The sequence below is a fragment of the Schistocerca gregaria genome, chromosome 1 (genome assembly GCF_023897955.1).
Source record: "Schistocerca gregaria isolate iqSchGreg1 chromosome 1, iqSchGreg1.2, whole genome shotgun sequence".
Taxonomy (NCBI): domain Eukaryota; kingdom Metazoa; phylum Arthropoda; class Insecta; order Orthoptera; family Acrididae; genus Schistocerca; species Schistocerca gregaria.
Genome location: NC_064920.1, coordinates 1,140,427,047 through 1,140,447,515, shown reverse-complemented (window position 1 = coordinate 1,140,447,515; position 20,469 = coordinate 1,140,427,047). Strand labels below are relative to the sequence as shown.

Here is a 20,469-nt window from a genome sequence, read left to right as displayed (position 1 = left end):
GTGTGTTCTTGTGATGCCCGAGTCTGCAAAATATCTGTAGAAAAGCAAGGAAGCAGTTCGGATCAGAAACAGTAACGCATTTGTGCCGAGGAGTGACGATCCCGAAGTTGTAAAATATTTCTGAGTGCGACTTCGATCCACTGAGGGTGCTTTGACGTAAAAGGGATGATTTTGTATGGCAGAGGATATGAATTATATGTTTACTAGATCGACATGGTACGCACTGATATATTGTTGGGGTGGAGATCAGTTTCACTCCCTAATATTCAAGGTCCTGTCCTCAGTTGGAGAGCAGTGGAAGTTTGGGACTTGCATCATTAACTGACTTAACGGCCGCCATATTGGATGACGTCATATGCTGTACAGATTAGTGCATGTTACTACATGTTAGTACCCGTTAGTGCACGTTAACACACGTTAGTACACATTAGCCCGCCAACATGGATTGGTAAGGGGACGTGGCCGTCGGTTGAGAATCGTGGTGGAGAAACTAACTATATCCTTCCAAGTCCAGGTGGGCATGGAATCCTCAAAAGTCTGTCAAAACCTGAATTGTGGGCTTGCCGTTTTTTTTAATTTCCCGTCACCGCCATCTTGGATTTGGGGTGGGAACCCTATCAGTATGTTTGTGACATAAAGGTGTAATGATACTTGCATCATCATCTGATGTCATGGCCGCCATCTTGGACGACAGCGCCCTCTGGTGATGGCACTTTGTACTAGGTCAATTTGAGTCCAGGCACTGTATCCCACCATTTTGGATTATGTCACAGATGAGAGCGCCCTCTGGCAGTGGCACTGCGTACTAATTCAGATGGAGTCCAGACCTCATCACACTGATAGTAGTGACAGGGTCTATTCCAATAACTCAGACATGAAAGCATACCTATAGCAGTGAGGGGGGAGGGGGAGGGGGTGGGGAACAAGAGGTTAAGGGAGGTGACATTGAAAACCATTGAACAGGACAATATGTGAAGTACCTGTCAATCAGGAGAACAATATGCTCGTCCCTGAGTACGTACTTGCCCCTGATGTAGCACTAACAAATTGGCCCAGCACCCCAATCCTGAAGTGGGAGGGGAGTGGAGTGGGTGGTGGGAACAATAGGTTAACTACAGTGACATGGAAAACCACTTAACAAAACAATAGAGTAAGGAGAACAATAGGCTAAGTACCTGTCAATCGAAGGCAAAAAATAGGTTTGCAACTCAGTGAATTCATGACCTGATGTAGGCAACTCGCACTGGCAAATGGCCTAGTCGGAACATAGACCACTACTTACACAGTCACAATGTGTAAATGAGAGAAACCTTGGGCCAAGTCCTCAGTCCCAATTAACGATCACGAGGAAGATCGCGGGGCAACAGGCCAGGGGAAGCGTCATATAAATAGGAGGGCGCAAAATAACCTTCCCTCAGGTTGTGCTCACTTACTCTGTCATCAGCAGCGTCACCGCTTTCTCTGAAGAAGTGCTGCACGTCACTAGGCTTCACCTGTCGAACTTACGATGAGTAGTAGCGAGCTACGGAGATAGAACCTAGGGCAGTAATATGGGCCTATGCTTTTAGTGCCAGAAGAATAATCCTATTCTGACTTGCACATGTAATTCTTCACCGAGTCTTGTATCTTTGAAACACTGCAGCTTTCTTCACTTAAAACTTCCGGGCTGATAGGCCGTGGTCGAAGTATAGAACTCTACCCTGACGTTTCGTCTCCGACTGTGGGAAACGAAAAGTCAGGGGAGAGTTTTATATTTCGATTATGGCCTATTAGCCCAGAAGTTTTAAGTGATGACAATACCGGCCGTGATAGCTTACATTGTATGATCATTACAGCTTTAGTTGGTCGCCGATGTCAGAGATCTTCAACCTACTCAACAGCATATAAGACTGAGGTAAGCTCCCCTGTAACAACGTGCCCCACTCCACTCGGGGACGCGAAAACTTAATGTGTGTAAAGCGCTAATTGTGTTTCACAAACCAATGTTTCCCAAGTTGACCGTTCTCTTGAGGGTAACTCATAATGATCGGACACAACGTATGTTCGTAAACCCTGGTGCTTATCGGTGTTAATCATATGGGCCTTTCTTGAATGTTTGTGTGACCTGTACATCTTTCCAGCCTTCGGGTATAGTTCTCCCGTCGAGCGAGCGGTAAACCCAGAGCAAATAAAATTTCTTTTTTTGCTATCCTTCATGAAGTTGCAATTTTAATGGCCAGCTATATTTCCCTGCGGTGAGTAGTCCCGTATCTCAACGTATTCTGTTGGCAATCGGCTTTCACCCATATAACTTTGACACTTTACATACTGAAGCACTGTTTCCACACAAAGCGCGGCTTATGGTTCGAGTTCCACTCCGTTGCACTGTTGCCATCCGCCGAGATCTCTCAATGGCACTTCACTTGCGGTAGCGTCGCGAAGGCGTTGCCGGTGCAAGCGAGCGCGCACAAGCCATCAGTCGAGCAGAAATTCCGGCGCCGGCGACGGTGTCGCGAGATGCGTCGCGGCGTGCAGTGGGAATTAGGTCGGGGTGCTCGGCGCCAACCCGCCGGCCACACCATCACGAGATTGCTTTCCCGGTCGCTCGCTCGCCTTTAATCCCTCGGCACGGCGGCGTTGCATCTGCCGCGGATCGAGAGGCACTGCTCCCCACCTCCCACTGTCGCCGTTCCTCTGTTCCGCTTTCTCTGTCTCTCTCTCTCTCTCTCTCCCCCCCAATCCCCGAGCCACTCTCTCTCTCCGTCTCCCCCTCTCTCGCTGCCACGCCGCTGTACGGTCACGAGAGATGCCGGCAGAGTTGTAAGCGTTTGTTGAACGAGGTACTTAACGCCTGCCGACGCCAGGCGCGCGTTTCATTAGCTGGTGACAGGTCAGCACCCCCGCCCCCTCCACCCCCCCGCGGACTCAAAGCGGGCGGCAACATCAAAGCCGACTGCAGGGCAGTGGCCACTCTGGCGGCCTGCGACCTGCGCTCCGCTACAAATCTACATATGTCGCCAGTCCCGGGCGCCTCTCACACTTGCCGCACAATAACGTGAGCGCGGCGGAACGACAGGTGCTCTCCCTAGTGCTGGCGTTTGGCTCGTGCTGTTCCTCAGCGAAGCAGCTAGACGTGCTACTGCACTGTTCTACACTGTATCTGAAGCGAAATGTTATGACGTCCTTGTAACATACCAAACCTTCAGCCCGCCTTAAAGAAAAATCATCTGGACCACTGTTACGTTTGTTCAATTACCTTCACGCATTCAATCATCGGTTTTGTAGATCCCGTCACGAGAGAAAATCGTCAAGGGTATGGACAGAAGGAACGAGTAAATTTTTAAAAGGCAATCTTATCGCAGAAACGCAATCTCTACATCATACTGTAATGCTGTTCCAGCGTATGGCCACTTGTGAGTTAACGAGCATTTCGCTCTCATTTAAGTTGTTGTTGTGGTCTTCAGTCCTGAGACTGGTTTGAGGCGGCTCTCCACGCTACTCTATCCTGTGCAAGCTACTTCATCTCCCAGTACCTACTGCAACCAACATCTTTCTGAATCTGATTAGTGTATTAATCTCTTGGTCTCCCTCCACGATTTTTACCCTCCACGCTGCCCTCCAATACTAAATTGGTGATCCCTTGATGCCTCAGAACATGTCCTATCAACCGATCCCTCCTTCTAGTTAAGTTGTGGCACAAACCTCTCTTCTCCCCAATCCTATTCAATACCTCTCCTTAGTTATATGATCTACCCATCTAATCTTCAGCATTCTTCTGTAGCACTACATTACGAAAGCTTCTATTCTCTTCTTGTCCAAACTAGTTATCGTCCATTTTTCATTCCATACATCGCTACGCTCCATACAAATACTTTCAGAAACGACTTCCTGATACATAAATCTATATTCGATGCTAACAAATTTCTCTTCTTCAGAAACGCTTTCCTTGCCATTGCCAGTCTACATTTTATATTCTCTCTACTTCGACCATCATCAGTTATTTTGCTCCCCAAATAGCAAAACTCCTTTACTACTTTAAGTGTCTCATTTCCTAATCTAATTCCCGCAGCATCACCCGTTTTAATTCGACTACATTCCACTATCCTCGTTTTGCTTTTGGTGATGTTCATCTTACACCCTCCTTTCATGGCACGGTCCATTCCGTTCAAATGCCCTTCCAAGTCCTTTGCTCTGACAGGATTACAATGTCATCGGCGAAACTCAAAGATTTTATTTGTTCTCCATTGATTTTAATACCTACTCCGAATGTTTCTTGTGTTTCCTTCACTGCTTATTCAATATAAAGATTGAATAACACCGGGGATAGGCTACAACCCTGTCTCACACCCTTCCCAACCACTGCTTCCCTTTCGTGCCCCTCGACTTTTATAGCTGCCATCTGGTTTCTGTACAAATTGTAAATCGCCTTTCGCTCCCTGTGTTTTACCCCTGCCACCTTCAGAATTTGAAAGAGAGTATTCCAGTTAACATTGTCAAAATCTTACTCTAAGTCTACAAATGCTAGAAACGCAGCCTTTCCTTAATCTAGCTTCGAAGATAAGTCGTAGGATCAGTATTGCCTCACGTGTTCCAACATTTCTAAGGAATCCAAACGGATCTTCCCCGAGATCAGGTTCTACCAGTTTTTCCATTCGTCTGTAGAGAATATGGGTTAGTATTTTGCATCCGTGTCTTATTAAACTGATTGTTCGGTAATTTTCACATCTGTCATCATCTGCTTTCTTTGGGATTAGAACGGTTATATACTTCTTGAAGTCTGAGGGTATGTCGCCTCACCAGATGGTAGAGTTTAGTCAGAACTGGCTCCCCCAAGACCGACAGTAGTTCTAATAGAATGTTGTCTACTCCCGGGGCCTTGTTTCGACTCAGTGCTTTCAGTGAACTTCATACTCTTCACGCAGTATCGTATCTCCCATTTCATCTTCATCTACATCATCCTCCATTTCCATAATATTGTCCTCAAGTACATTGCCCTTGTGTAGGCCCTCAATACACTCCCTCCACCATTCTGCTTTCCCTTCCCTGGTTTCCATCTTGATATTCATACAAGTGGTTTTCTTTTCTCCAAAGGTCTCTTTAATTTTCCTGTACGCAGTATCTATCTTACCCCTAGTAACATAATCCTCTACATCCTTACATTTGTCCTCTAGCCATACCTGCTTAGCCATTTTGCACTTCCTGTCGATCTAGTTTTTGAGACGTTTGTATTCCTTTTTGCCTTCTTAATTTACTGCATTTTTATATTTTCTCCTTTTATCAATTAAATTCAGTATTTTTTCTGTTACCCAAGGATTTCTACTAGCCTTCGTCTTTTTACCTACTAGGTCCTCTGCTGCCTCCAATACTTCATCTCTCAAAGCTACCCATTCTTCTTCTACTGTATTTCTTTCCCCCATTCCTGTCAATTTTTTCCTTATTCTCGCTCTTAAACTCTGTACAACCTCTGGTTCTTTCAGTTTATCCCGGTCCCATCTCCTTAAATTCCCACCTTTTTGCAGTTTCTTCAGTTTTAATCTATAGTTCGTAACCAATAGATAGTGATCGGAGTCTACATCTGCCCCTGGAAATGTCTCACAATTTAAAACCTGGTTTCTAAATCTCTTTCTTACCATTATGTAATCTATCTGAAAACTATCTCCAGGCTTCTTCCATGTATACAACATTCCTTTACGATTCTTGAACCAAGTGTTAGCTATGATTACGCTGTGCTCTGTGCAAAATTCTATCAGGCGGCTTCCTCTTTCATTTCTTAGCCCCAATCCATATTCACCTACTACGTTGCCTTCTCTCCCTTTTACTACTACCGAATTCCAGTCACCCATGACTATTAAATTTTCGTCTCCCTTCACTATCTGAATAATTTCTTTTATTTCATCATACATTTCTTCAATTTATTCGTCATCTGCAGAGCTAGTTGGCATATAGACTTGTACTACTGTAGAAGGCGTGGGCTTCCTGTTTATCTTGGCCACAATAATGCTTTCACTATGCTGTTTGTACTAGCTTACCCGCCCTCCTATCTTTTTATTCATTATTAAACCTACTCCTGCATGACCCCTATTTGATTTTTTATTCATAACCCTGTGTGCACCTGACCAGAAGTCTTGTTCCTCCTGCCACCGAACTTCACTAATTCCCACTATATCTAACTTTATCCTATCCATTTCCCTTTTTCAATTTTCTAACCTACCTGCCCGATTAACGGATCTGACATTCCACGCTACGATCCGTACAACGCCAGTTTTCTTTCTCCTGATAAAGACGTCCTCTTGAGTACTCCCCGCACGGAGATCCGAATGTGGGACTATTTAACCTCCGGAATATTTTACCCAAGAGGACGCCAACATCATTTAATCATACAGTAAAGCTGCATGCCCTCGGGAAAAATTACAGCCGTAGTTTCCCCTTGCTTTCAGCCGTTCGCAGTACCAGCACAGAAAGGCTGTTTTGGTTAGTGTAACAAGCCCAGATCAGTCAATCATCCAGGCTGTTGCCCCTGCAAGTACTGAAAAGGCTGCTGCCCCTCTTCAGGAACCATACGTTTGTCTGGCCTCTCAACAGATACTCCTCCGTTGTGGTTGCACCTACGGCACGGCTATCTGTATCGCTGAGGCACGCAAGTCTCCACGCCAACGGCAAGGTCCATGTTTCTTGGAGGGGGGGGGGGGGCTCATTTAAGTATATGGCCAAAAGAGTCACCCTTCAGGAATTGTAAGACGAACTGTGCCGTACAGGACCGGATGCCACAAAGGGTGCAGATTCACCACGAGATGGGGAAACTCACAGGCATCTATTATCTATTGAGGTTCACAATGGCTCTGAGCACTATGGGACCTAACTTCTGAGGTCACTAGTCTCCTATAACTTAGAACTACTTAAACCTAACTAAACTAAGGACATCACACACATCCATGCCCGAGGCAGGATTCGATCGCACGACTGTAGCGGTAGCGCTGTTACGGACTGAAGCACCTAGAACCGTTCGTCTACAACGGCCGGCAATGTGTAGCAGTTGAGGTGAAGTTGGTTGAAGAGAAAACGTCTTTAAAAATAAACCGAAAGACGTGACAAGTGATCGATAGCTCGCACCACCTTTCCTGTAACACGATTTTTGGTTTGAAGGTGGAGTTGCGCGTTTGTTGTGAGTGGGGTTGGGGCCATTTAGAGGGAGAGGCAGTGAGCGAAGTAGCACGATGTGAGTTAACGAGCATTGCGCTTCTTTTAAATGTATTACCGAAAGAGTCAGCCTGCAGAAATTGTCGTCCAGGACCGCATGCCACAAATGGCGCAGATTCACCACGAGACGGGGAAACCCACAGGCGTCTGTTGTCTATTGAAGCCTAAGCGCTGTAGTGTGCGAGTGAGACAGACGAGAACCTACGTCATAAGGAAACACAGTAGAAGCCATTGGTGGCCAAAAAGACGCAGCAGTGTTAAGTATGGCGGGCGTAAGGTCGGCCGTAAAGGGAAATTAACAAGTTATGTAACAAAACCTGAATGCTAAAATCTGAACGCTTTAGTCAATATTAACGATTGACATTTTATATAGAAACCTAACATTAAAATGATAAATGTACATATCAACTCTGTAGCTTTATTTGTTTAAACGGTATAGTAAATCTGAATTATCAGTATTTTCAGTTAACCATCATTTCCTGCGCACAAAACTCATTGAACAATGACAGCATAACACCTTATTGAATCATTAGGTTATAGAATATTTGTTGTAAACTTAATGCATAATAGTTACTTTTGTCCTTTATTTATCAGAAAGCACATTGGTGCAAGGGTACTGGCCGGGACATTCAAAGCCAAGAAGCAAATTGTATTGGTTTCATGTAAAAGAATTTAACGTTTATTATGTAATGGATATCATTGTTACTTTATTTAGATCGAGAAAGTGGCCAAACTTTTCATTATTTAAATATGTTAAAATGTGAAGTAAAGTAGAATAAGCTGTAGCCAATCAAATGGACGACTTCAGGAAAGTGAAGCTACATGCAAAAGTTTGCGAGATATTTTAGTGTCCGATTTCACTCACTGCCTAGGCCACAGTCACGCGAAATGGCTACATGCATCACTGCACACTGATACACATTTGACCCTTAAAAAATTTCAACATCAAGGTAATAACAAAGTAGTTTTACTTATTTTGTGTTTAGAGCACTGTAGTAGTAAACAATCACTATAGTAGTCGGTAGTTTAGGTGTTATGCAGTAACAATGGCTATAACTAAGACGAGCATCGAGTACAATTAAGCTTAGGTGTCAGTCTTTACTCCATATAACTATGCTGTGTGGAAGTTCATGACCTTACGATTTAATGCGTGGAACGTGCTGTCACAGAGGAGTAGACGGTAGGTGACAGCCATCGGTGTTGACAGTCCGGATATTTAACTCCCACAGTCCAATCCACCAGCTGTGTCAACTACATACCTGTGGTGTTGTGCACCAAGAGGTTCACTTTGTCATCATGCTACGTGCTGATCCCGATTAGGGATGATGCACACAATATTTTCCTGGTCTTTCCCCTTAGGGACTCCACATGCAGGTAAATCAATGTGATGTTGTATTTATAACTCGGAGTCGTCTGCCTGTACTGGCTCCAGTGTTCGCCTCTCCGACTGGCCTCTTTCTTCTGGTGCGGCAAATGTCGTCATTCTGAAAGTCCGTGGTGCTTTATAGTTGCTCATTACCTGTAAAGTACACATAAAGTTCGTGTCTGCAGCTCGAACTGTCATGAAGGTGCTGGTGTGCCACATTGATTTATTTAGAATGTGTTTGCTGTTTACACAGCCACACTTTTTCATCGTCCTGATAAGGCATAGGAGCCAGAAGAAGATGAAACGTCATCCACTAGAACAAATTGTAGAAGCGGACGACATGGTGATGACGAATGCATTTATGTCATCACGCAAATGAGTTAGACATCTGAAGATGGGCATAACAGCCCTAATCCAGTAGCAGCCCGGAAAAAAGTGTTTTACAGGCGGTGGCTGATTGCATCCCTCACCAACCATCCTAAGCGGCCACGGAGTTAGACAATATCCAATTTGGATTAAGTAACATTTAAAATGATCGTTTCATGAACCAGAATGAATATATGACATGTTTCACGTCAAGTTATTCAGCGTATTAGCTCTCTTCCGTTATTTTAAATCACTCTTTTGGTTCGAGAATTGTTAATGTGGTATGAGGTTATAGTGACTCTCACCACGGTGGCAAATGCCAAGGATGCAATGGAAGTTAGAACCAATGAGAAATGTGAGTTAGCATGGCATAGCAGGGACGTAATCCTTCACCTTACGGTAATGAAATTCCATGTGGCTAGGGCCTCCCGTCGGGTGACCGTTCGCCTGGTGCAAGTCTTTCGAGTTGATGCCACTTCGGCGACCTGCGTGTCGATGGGGATGAAATGATGATGATAAGGAAAACATAACACCCAATCCCTGAGCGGAGAAAATCTCCGATCCAGCCGGGAATCGAACCTGGGCCGTTGGGTACGACAGTCCGTCGATCCGACCACTCAGCTACAAGGGGCGGACACGTTACGGTTCAATCCGTATATCGAAGAAGACATGATGGAAATAAAAGAAACGCATGAGTGGGATTAAATTTAAAGGTTAAAGGATATCAATGATACGATTCGCTGATGACGTTGCTATCCGGAGTGAAAGTGAAGAAAAATTACATGATCTGCTGTGTGGAATGTACAGTCTAACTGAGTATAGAATATAGATTGAGAATATACGGAAGAGAGACAAAAAAATGAAAACTGGCAGAATTGAGAACAGCGGGGACATTAACATCAGAATTGATGGTCACGTAGTAGATGAAGTTAAGGAATTCTACATCAAAACCAGACTAGCGCTGGGAAAAAGGCATTCCTAGCCCTGAGAAGTATACTACTATCATACGTTGGCCCTAATGTGAGAAATAAAGTTCTGAGAATTTACGCTTGGAGCACAGCATTGTATGGTAGTGAAACATGGACTGTGGGAAAACCGGAGATGAAGACGATGGAAGCGTTTGAGATGTGGTCCTACAGACGAATATTTAAAATTAGGTGAACTGATAACGTAAGAAATGATGACGTTTTGCGCAGAATCGAAGGAGAAAGGAATCTGTGGAAAGCACTTACAAGGAGAAAGGACGGGGTGATAGGACATCAAGGAACGACTTCCATGGTACTAGAGGGAGCTACAGAGGACAATAACTGTAGAGGAAGTCAGAGATTGGAATACATTCAGCAAATAACTGAGGACGTACATTGCAAGTGTTACTCTGAAATGAAGATGTTGGCACAGGAGAGGAATTCGTGGCGGCCTGAATGAAACCAGTCAGCAGTCAGAGTAAAAAAAGAAAAAAAAAGAAAGGGGAAGGTAGCGTAAAGAATGTGTTACTACCAACAGTTCAGTGATGGGGTTGCAATGCTTAGAAATTCCGCGAATTAAGGTAGGTTACTGAGTAAAATTTCGCTTCATTGGTGACAGTGTATGCAGCAGCTTAGCAGTTTACACTGAATGACGAAAAATGTCCAGATATTTATTAGTAGTCATTGATATCGGGTGTTTCACACGTCACCTTCATAAATGCTTGAACTTTTTTTTTAAGCCATCTGTCTTCTGACTCGTTTGATGCGGACCGTCACGAATCCCTCTTCTGTGCTAACCTCTTCATCTCAGAGTAGCACTTTCAACCTAAGTCCTCAATTATTTGCTGGATGTATTCCAATCTCTGTCTTCCTCTACAGTTTTGCCTTCTACAGATCCCTCCAGTACCATGGAAGCCATTCTCTCATGCCCTATCATCCAGTCACTTCTTCTTGTCAGCTTTTTCCACCTATTCCTTTCCTCTGTGATTCTGCGAAGAACCTCATAGGGCCTTGTCTTAACAGTCCATCTAATTTTCTAAATTCGTCAATAGCACCAACTCTCAAATGCTTCGATTATCTTCAGTTCCTGTTTTACCACAGTCCATGTTTCACTACCATAGAATGCTGGGCTTCAAACGTCCATCTCAGAAATTTCTACCTAAAATTAAGGTCTATGTTTCATACCAGTGGACTAATCTTGGCCAGGAATGCCCCTTTTGCCCTTGCTCGACTGCTTTCGACGTCCTGCTTGCTCCGTCCGTCATTGGTTATTTTACTGCCTAGATACCAGAATTCCTTATCTTCATCTACTTCATGACCATATATCCTGATATTCAGTTTCTGACTCTTCTCATTTCTACTACCTCTCATCGCCTTCGTCTTTCTTCGGTTTGCTCTCAATCCATAATCTATAATGAATACACCGTTCATTCCATTCAATAGATCATGTAATTCTTCTTCTCTTTCACTCAGGATAGCAATACTATCAGCGAATCGTATCACTGATATCCATTCACATTGTATTTTAATTCCATCTCTCAACCTTTATTTCCATCACTGCTTCTTCAATGAAACCTACTGAGGAAATTTTTAGTAACGGGACTTTCTGAAGAGGTCGGGCCATTCTCCCTGAAGAGCCGAAACCATAGAAGATAGTGATAGTGGACGCAGGCTTCTGGAGCGAGATCGACGTGCTAAATCATGCCAATGGTTTTCCTTTAGCTTCAGGACTTTTGGCAAGCCAGTACCATTAAGGAACTTTATTGCCCACGAATCAGTGCCTCCCAGATGCCACTTTGTGACAGGCTGCATTGTCATGATGGTAGAATCATCGCCTCCGTACTGTCCTATTGTACGTAGTTACATTGCAGAAAAATGTGTTCATATGCTTCCGCATTTAGCATTTTCTTAAGTACAATAAGATTATAACGTCCTAAAGACAGACGATACCTCCATTTCCATAACACTGCCACCTCTGTATTTCACAGTTTTTACTAAGCATGATGTCAGCTGCTGCTCTGCAGGTATTCTCCAAAACGAAACCATGCCACGATATAGAGCAAATAACTCGTTTCCAGTCGGCTACTGTAGAGTGTCGTCACCCTTTACACCACCTCAGGCGTGGCTTAGCACTGACTGCGGACATGTGTGCGTTATGGGGGCTGCTCTTCCATTGTACCACATTCTTTTTAACTCCCTGGGCACAATAATGATGCTAGCTGGACTGCTGGCAGCAATGTGGAACTCACGAGTGACTCCTTCTGCTGATTTGATGCGTTTTTTTGCAACCGCTCTCCTCGATGCTCGTGGATCTCTTTCGTTCAATACAAAAGTTCTGCCTGCTCTTGGTCTAGCTGTCGTTGTTCCTTCGTGTTTCCACTTGAGAGTCACATCATCGACGGACTACTTGGGTGGGTTTCAAAGGATTGAAATGTTCCTAAAAGATCTTTTACTTGGGTGACATCCAATGACTTGTCGACGCCCGTTGTCACTGAGCTGCCCTGACCGATTCATTTTGCCGTTACTGTTGCTAACTTAGAACGAAACATTCCCCGCCTGCTTTTATACTCTTGGGTCCGTATCTTATGAGATCTAGTTGTCAATTTCGTATTACATAGGGGTGTATGGACACTTTTGAGCAAATATCGTACTGTAACTGCCATTTTGGTCTTCAGTCCGAGGACTTGCTTAAAACAACTCTTCATGCTGTTCTATCCTTTATGAGCCACTTCAACCCCGAATAGATACAGTAACCTACATCTTTCTGAATCTGCTTACTATATCCATCTCTTGGCGTCACTCTATGATTTTAACCCCCGGCACTTCTCTCCAATACTAAACTGGTGAGCTCTTAATGTCTCAGAGTGTGACCTATCAATGGATCCCTTCGTCTGGTCACGTTGTACCAAAAGATTGTTTTCTTCCCAATTCCATTCAGGTTTCCTCATTAGTTAAGTGATCGATCCATCTATTGTTAAGTGTTCTTCAGTAGGAACGCATTCTGAAAACTTCTAGTTTCATTTTAACTGAACTGTTTATCGTCCATGTTTCAACTTCATACATGTCTATGCACGAGCCAAATACATTCACAAAAACCTTTTTGAGACTTACACCTATATTCAGAGTTAATAAATGTCTCTTCTTCAGAAATATTTTTCTCGTCGTTGCCAGTATACATTTTCTATCGTCCCTACCTCGGCCATCATCAGTTATTTTGCTGTCAAATAGCAAACATCTTCTGCTACTCTAAGTGTCTCTTTTTCCTAATCCGATTCCCTAAGCATCTCCTCATTTAATTCGACTATATTCCATTATTTTTCTTTTGCTTTGGTTGAAGTTAATATTACAGCCTCCTTTCAATACACTGTACATTCACTCAGAATGCAAGAACAAGTATATGGATTTATTATTTATTAACTGAAATACAACCACTTTGTACTGACGCCAGTAGCAAACCGCGTTTAGCCAGGTGGGCATTAAAATAGTGGTGTTTCTCAGCGTTGCTTAGGTGAACACTGAACTACAGACTCTGTTACAATTTGTTTGTGAATATTAAACTGTTTTTTGTTTTGGGTCATCAGTCTTCTGACTGCTTTGGTGAGACCTGCAACGAATTACTCTCCAGCGCCAACCTCTTCATCTCAGCGTAGCATTTGCAACCCACGTCCTCTATTATTTGGTGGATGTATTCCAATCTCTGTCTTCCTCTACAGTTTTTGCTCTCTACAGTTCCATCTAGTACCATGGAAGTCATTCCCTCATGTCTTAACAGATGTCCTATCATCCTGTCCCTTCTCCTTATCAGTGTTTTCCACATATTCCTTTCCTCTCTGATTCTGCGCAGAACCCCACAGAGTTACTATAAAGTAACTATAACCATAGTGTACCTTTCCCGATGATAATAGAAATTATTTTAACGTAGAGCTCAAATGTGTGAATAAACTGTAGCAAACTTGTGTGGGTAAAATACCACTCACGGCTTAGCTGCTTAGCAAATTTCTAAAACAGTCACTGAATGCCGCGTGTCGCAGTCACCATGTTTGCATGCCTCATCGTCTATGCATAATAATATCTCAATACACGAAACAGGTTGGAAGTTAGCACTAAAATTATTTGCCTCTCTCCAGTCTGCTCCATGTAACAATAAATGTGACACCACATACCTGTTATTGTGCAGCACTAACTGTTTCAAATCAAATACATAATTTTACTTTCACTGTCGATCAAACCGTTATCCTAGTTAATGGAGTATACCAACAGAAACCATTAAATTTCTTTCAGCATGAAAGCAGGAACCTGGAAAAAGTTTGCTTATTTAAAACAGAACAAATCAGATCCTAGTTTGTTAGTTGGTATATTAAGCTTATTACAATAACTGTACTTGCAGTAGATACGTTACCCTTATTTTTCCTTTAACCGCGTTTTTTTACCTTCCTTCTTCTATTTTTTTTATATATATAGAAAACTTTAATATTTGCAGATGAGCTAAGAATTGTAGCACACTTGGAGTATAATTTAGCGACGAGTATTTAGCGGGAAGAATATTTATTATGTTCGCTATTTACAAACAACAGGGTGAAATAACGAAACTGTTTGTACTATTGGTTCGAGATTATGAGTTGAGTAAACTTGACTGACAACGTATAACTGGTGACAACAGCAAGTACTCCATATATATTGCGTGTGTCCATACACACGTGGTCTTAATTAAGACCACTCCTTCTGGTTACGTTATGAGGTCAGATTCTTCTTTCACAAATGCATTAGTTAATAATCGTAATAGCCATTTCAGTATAACATTACTCTCATCCACACTCTCCAATGGAACATAAGTTCCTGTAACCTTCACGTCATGATACTACTGTCTCAAGGTAGTTCTCTCGTCAAAATCCCAAATGTTGTTACCTAATCGTCAGTGGTACTAACATTCAACAGTGTAATGCCCAAATTACGTAAACCAAAACATTTTAAACAGAGAAAATTAAAATATAGGCATACTAAGTTAATGCTTCTATAAGAGAGTTTTCATTTCACTTTTACAAAACATGTAGTAGTTGTTTGTGAATATGGCTACATAAATGGAAGCCACCTGACTTTATATGTTACTACCGGTTCTGAATTCTGGTGTTTCAGCCTAGGGACGCCATGTCTTCCAGCAGCAGAGCTACTCTGGTTGATAGACAGTTCGCTCTGGCACCTTCAATAGGACACACCACTTCGTCGCCCGTACTGCACTTAAGCACTTTAACACCAATTTTCGACCTATTTTATATCTCTTTCGATACTTCTGTGTAACTATGTAGTTTTGCTTGTATAAAATGTTGTATCTGTCATGGAAATTCTTTGACTATGTATAAATGTACCAGTTATGTGAACCGTTTGACCGATGTTTAAAGTGTGCTTGTGAATTTAAATAACTACTGAAATGATTGTTATGTAATGTGCTCTAAATGACTTGGTCCATAGTTAGGGAACGTAGTGTTGAATGTAGAACATGTAAGGAAACGCCGCAGCTACGAAAGTATCCTGGTGGAGTGGAAAAAGTGTGGTTGGAGCGCAAGTGGCAACTCGTCCTTTCAGGTGGGTAAGGAGTCGGGGCTGAGAAGTGCTGTGGTTAACACCTCGCTAGCAGTAGCGGATAGCGGATCATTGTGGCTCGTATTCCTGGAGTTTTGGGGCCAGAAGAGCTTACGGGCAGTGTTTGAGGGCCTCGGATGCTGCATTTATGATATCATTATCATGTCAACGGTTTCGCCCTATATATATATATATATATATATATATATATATATATATATATAGTTCCGGCGCCAAGAAGATATGTAACAGGGCGAAGACAACGGTATTGCTATGATTGCCTCGTCACCAGGTTAACATTCATTGCAAATCATGTACCACCAGCCTTCCACTAAAATGTTTATATTTGGTACTCTGTAAATGCATCTGGTATATGTGACATTTGGATGATTTTATAACAATCATTGTGATGTTGCTAAAAAAACTCTGCCTTACACCCATGATTATTCCAAATCGCAAACCTGGACAGGAATCCTTGTGAATATAATTTCGAGTGTTCTAATTATTTATGATGAAGTGGTTGAGCTTGAATTTAATCTTGTGTTGTAATTTTCACCGTGAATGCTTCTTTTGAGTTGGACAAAGGACTGTTTATGAATGCACATATTTTATTTAAAGAGTTATAGATTGTTATGCTTTTCTTAATTGAATGACAAGAATACTTACAATTTCTCATGCATACTGGTATGGTTTTGTTAATGAGCATAGTTCTTCTAACCATGAAAGTATGAGGGCTCTCATGTATTAGGCTAGTTAATTAATGAAGCAATATAATGGCTCCTTCGGAGCCAGTGTTGTTAGATTTGCATTCTGTATAGTTGCTTCAAACCGAAATTAAGAATGAACCGTTTACTGTGTTATCTTTTCTAATGCAAGTTGGTTAATGCACAGGCATAGAGGCAATGAAGTTATGGATTATGATCATTAGCAAAACCTTTTAGTCTAAATTCAGAATCATTTCAAACTTGTCCCTGTCCAGTAGTGCTACTAATTTCTTGTGTGTCGGTCACTGGTTTTATGAACTGTTGCACCTATTTCATTTAAAGTAGGTGTTGCTGAGAGGCATATGTTACTGTTTACCATCCCATTCCCCATTTGTTTGTTAGTAGCGCATGTATCTGTAAGATTAGGTTACTGTGTTGTAGTAGAAACAGACGTATGGAAAGAGGTCAGAGTGTGTGCACGTCAAACAGGGTTAGCTTAGCCTTAGCAGTGCCCTATGCATTATCATTTTGCTGGACACAAGAATGCCTAATTAGGCTGGTGACCGGTTTTAATGTGTAATGTTACAACTTACGTTTGTGCTTGGAGAACGTCTGTTCCAGACCCACCGTTTAGTTTTGGTTATACTTTACTGGAGCGTTTCGGAAACGAATCCCAGTTTGATTGTTCTGAGTCCATTAGGTTATCTCACGGTCAACTTTTCAAAAATTCCTCGCAGATGTATAACATTGCCATCGACTGCCGTTTTAAGGCGACCGGTGTTACCGTTACACACTGACTGAATTACGCAATGACAGATGGCTCAGACCTGTACTTGCGGTCACCTCACCCTTCATTAATGCTCTGGAGTATACAGTGGTTATACAGTTGTACAGTGGATATACAGTGGTATTAGGTACAAATATAGATATTTCTATTGGTGTCTGCGGATAGTGTAATGAACAACATTACACCAGTATTTACATCTTTTGGCGACTAATAATTACAGTTATTACGAGTCGAATGATTTTAGGTTGGTACATATATCCAAGTACATGTGTCAAGGGCAAGCCATTAACGTTATTTTCCCCTAGGCAGCAGGTCAGGTCTGGAAGTGTGGATGCGAAGACACAAAACTATTGGTCTACTGAGAGACGTAATCCACTTAGTAGTGTAGCTACGACTGTGTAGAAAACATCATGTTATAAAGGTTGTGACAAGTTTGTAGGAAGACTGTTCGACGCACAGAAAAAACAACCGACACACTGATGTGTGTAAATATTAAGTTACGAGATATAAACTATATGCACTTACACACGTTACACCCTGTATTACACAATCTGTCTCAAACCTTTTCCCGATCTCCGTCGTTTCCCGTTTATTCTTCATAGCCACTCAGACAACCCTTTTTCTCGTATTGCCGTGCCTCTGGGAAAAAATACCTTGGCTATTCTTATTCCTACATTGTTGTTCTGTGTCTATCTCGTTACCACTTTTTCTGCAATCACTGTGCTATAGCTAACTGTTTGAGAGATACCACGACTGATGCTCCCATGTACCTCATGCCAATCATTTAAGGTGATCAGATGCACGTCTTCTGGACATGCTGTGTTGCGACCTCCACCTGAGATGTTCCCAGTTACGGTAGGCACTCCGAACCGCCCCCTCCCGCACGAATACACTTCCCAATCATTTAAAATCCATTCAAACCATTCGTCAACTCTCAAAGCTCTAATAAGGATGAAATTACATTCAACACTTCCCAGAGGCACGGAAACTGGACTGTCAGTGTGGTACCGTTCGTTCAAGGTGTCAATAACTAACACTTAACATTATCATAGTGGAACTGTTATTCACGGTGAATGATCGTACCTGTACTGATAGACATACATGGCAGAGTGACATATAAGAATGGCCCATGCACTTGGTTCCACACCCTCGAGTCCACAAGCAAGCCGTGTTTAAATGGGACGTTACGCCGCAATTGTTTCTAATCTTTATGATGTCATCATTAAGTCCACTGTTTGAGATTTCACGTCAGACTTAACTTCGTAAGTGAACATTTTTGGTTTCCCTCCTGTGTCTCAGCTAATAATTTCCTCTAGTACAATCGTGCCGTTGAAGTTGCTCACACTTTAAAACTTTCCTGTGCTGATTTTAGTTTGTGGACCAAACCTAAAGTGGATTATGATCCAGTGGACTCTATTCAGAAAGTGATTGCATTGCTGTTCCTATACAATTACACATCGCTTGCTGTGCGAAAAATAAATTTAAAAAAATGTGGTGGTGTAAAGCGAGGAACTTCACTTGCTGCACACCTATAAAATATTTGTTTACGAAGACTTCTCCTGGTCCATACTCTGCATTTCTTTGTTAATATTCCTTTCGTTGTGCTTGCTAAAAATTTTGGAAACTGCCTGGCTATAAGACCGTCGCTCTGGTGGTCGAAGGATGAGGACAGCTGTTCACCGAGAGTAATAACGAATCCAGCCTGCTTCTCGCGCCGCCATATATTTTGATCTCTTCTTCGTCGGGAACTACAGTCATATAGAATTTCAGCCATTTGACTGTTAACTGCTCATTTATTTTATACAATCGTGATCAGGTCTTTATGGCCATTTTGAAGCGCACGGTGAAATGGTAAATATCTCTAACCTGTCTCTGATGATGACATGCCACAGACTGGGCAGTCATATTTTAACACTTCAACATGCTGAGAATGCCTATAAAGCCGAAATGACTGTATGACTGTATATAATATAAATAGACAATTAATTGTCAAATAGGGGAAACACATTCTTTTTAAGAGGCCATGTATTTTGTACAGAATGTGTTCATTGAAGCATGGATATCCAACATACGGCGGAAAACCTTCTGATAATTTTTACTTCGTCTACTCCTCCCCATTTCGTAGCCTTGCTACTTTCTAATATAAATGCCAATGTTGCAGGCTGCGCTTTTGCATTTGAATCACAAGTAGCACCAATGCCATGTCCTCGATAAGCTTCATATGCTAGTTACGGTCAGCCAGGTTTCTGTGTGGTTGTCGGTGCATTATGTCGGAGTTAAGTGAACTTGAACGTGGGCAAGGTCTTTGTGCTCGTATTGTTAGTGCTTCCCAGGTGTTTCAAGTATTTGAGTTTTCAAGAGACCCCAAATGCAAGATTTATGTCGCACACAGGGAAAGCGGAAGAACATCATCCGCTAAGTCATAACACGGACGAATGTTTGTGTTGAGTGATCGTGATAGATGGTCATTTAAGAACAGTGGGAAGAGAAATAAGAGGACGACCACTGCAAAAGTCACTGCAGAACTGAATGTCAAGCTCAAGAACCCTGACAGCATAAAAATATCAGGATGGGAGATACAAGAGTTGGTAATTGCACGGCGAGCTGAAATTGCAAAACCATACATCAGCGATGCAAATACTGTGGTATTGTATGGGCCTTATACTTACTCTGAAAAGTTGCATTATTACCAAGGATTACGCGACCATGATGGCTGACGAGGTCCATCCTAAGGTGCATTGTTTTATCCCTTGTGGTGATGCTGTGTTTCAAGACGGCAGAGTCCCTGTTGTCATGTCCCATGTCGCCCAGGACTAGTTTTGTGAGCAAGAGGATGAATTGTCGAACCCGCCTTTGCCACCGCAGTCACCCGATCACAACTTCATTGAGACTTCATGGAGGGAAATATGCATGGTCGCTGACCATCATCATCTTACTGGTTCGCAGAAGAGCTTCTGTAAAGTTTGGAAGGTAGGAGACGGATACTGGCAGAAGTAAAGCTGTGAGTACCGGACGTAGTCGTGCTTCGATAGCTCAGTTGGTAGAGCACTTGCCCGCGAAAGGCAAAGGTCCCGAGTTCGAGTCTCGGTCGGGCACACAGTTTTAATCTGCCAGGAAGTTTCATCTTAATTGTTGTCGGCACGTAGATCAGAGTGTCCGATTAGAGGGCTGAGTGTCCTCTGAAATTTAAAAAAAAATCTGAGGAAAGTATTCAACGATGAACTTGAAGGGCTGAGTGCCCATTGTAATAAAAAAATCCGAGCAAAGTGTTGAACCATGAACTTGGAGGGTTGTCATGTGATGTCCACCCAGTCCAAACGACAAACAAAATGAAGAGAAAAAGAAGTCAAAGGTCACTAGTTCGAATCTCCGTCACACAAACACCTCTAATCTACCAAGAAGCTTCATATCAGCGCACTCTGTGCTGCAGAGTGTAAATTTCATTTTTGAATTGTAACAGTTGCCCGCCTGAAACTCGTCATTCGCATTCGCATTCCGTGGGCATATCTGTCACGACACTCAACCGGT

The 20,469-nt window shown here is 42.6% G+C and overlaps 1 non-coding gene across 1 annotated transcript; it reads left to right on the top strand.

Annotated features, from left to right (window-relative positions):
• The first annotated feature begins 19,962 nt into the window (after window positions 1-19,962).
• Trnas-cga (transfer RNA serine (anticodon CGA)) lies at window positions 19,963-20,037 on the top strand. The gene has a single exon. It is a non-coding gene; the product is annotated as a tRNA-Ser (tRNA).
• The last annotated feature ends 432 nt before the right edge of the window (window positions 20,038-20,469 follow it).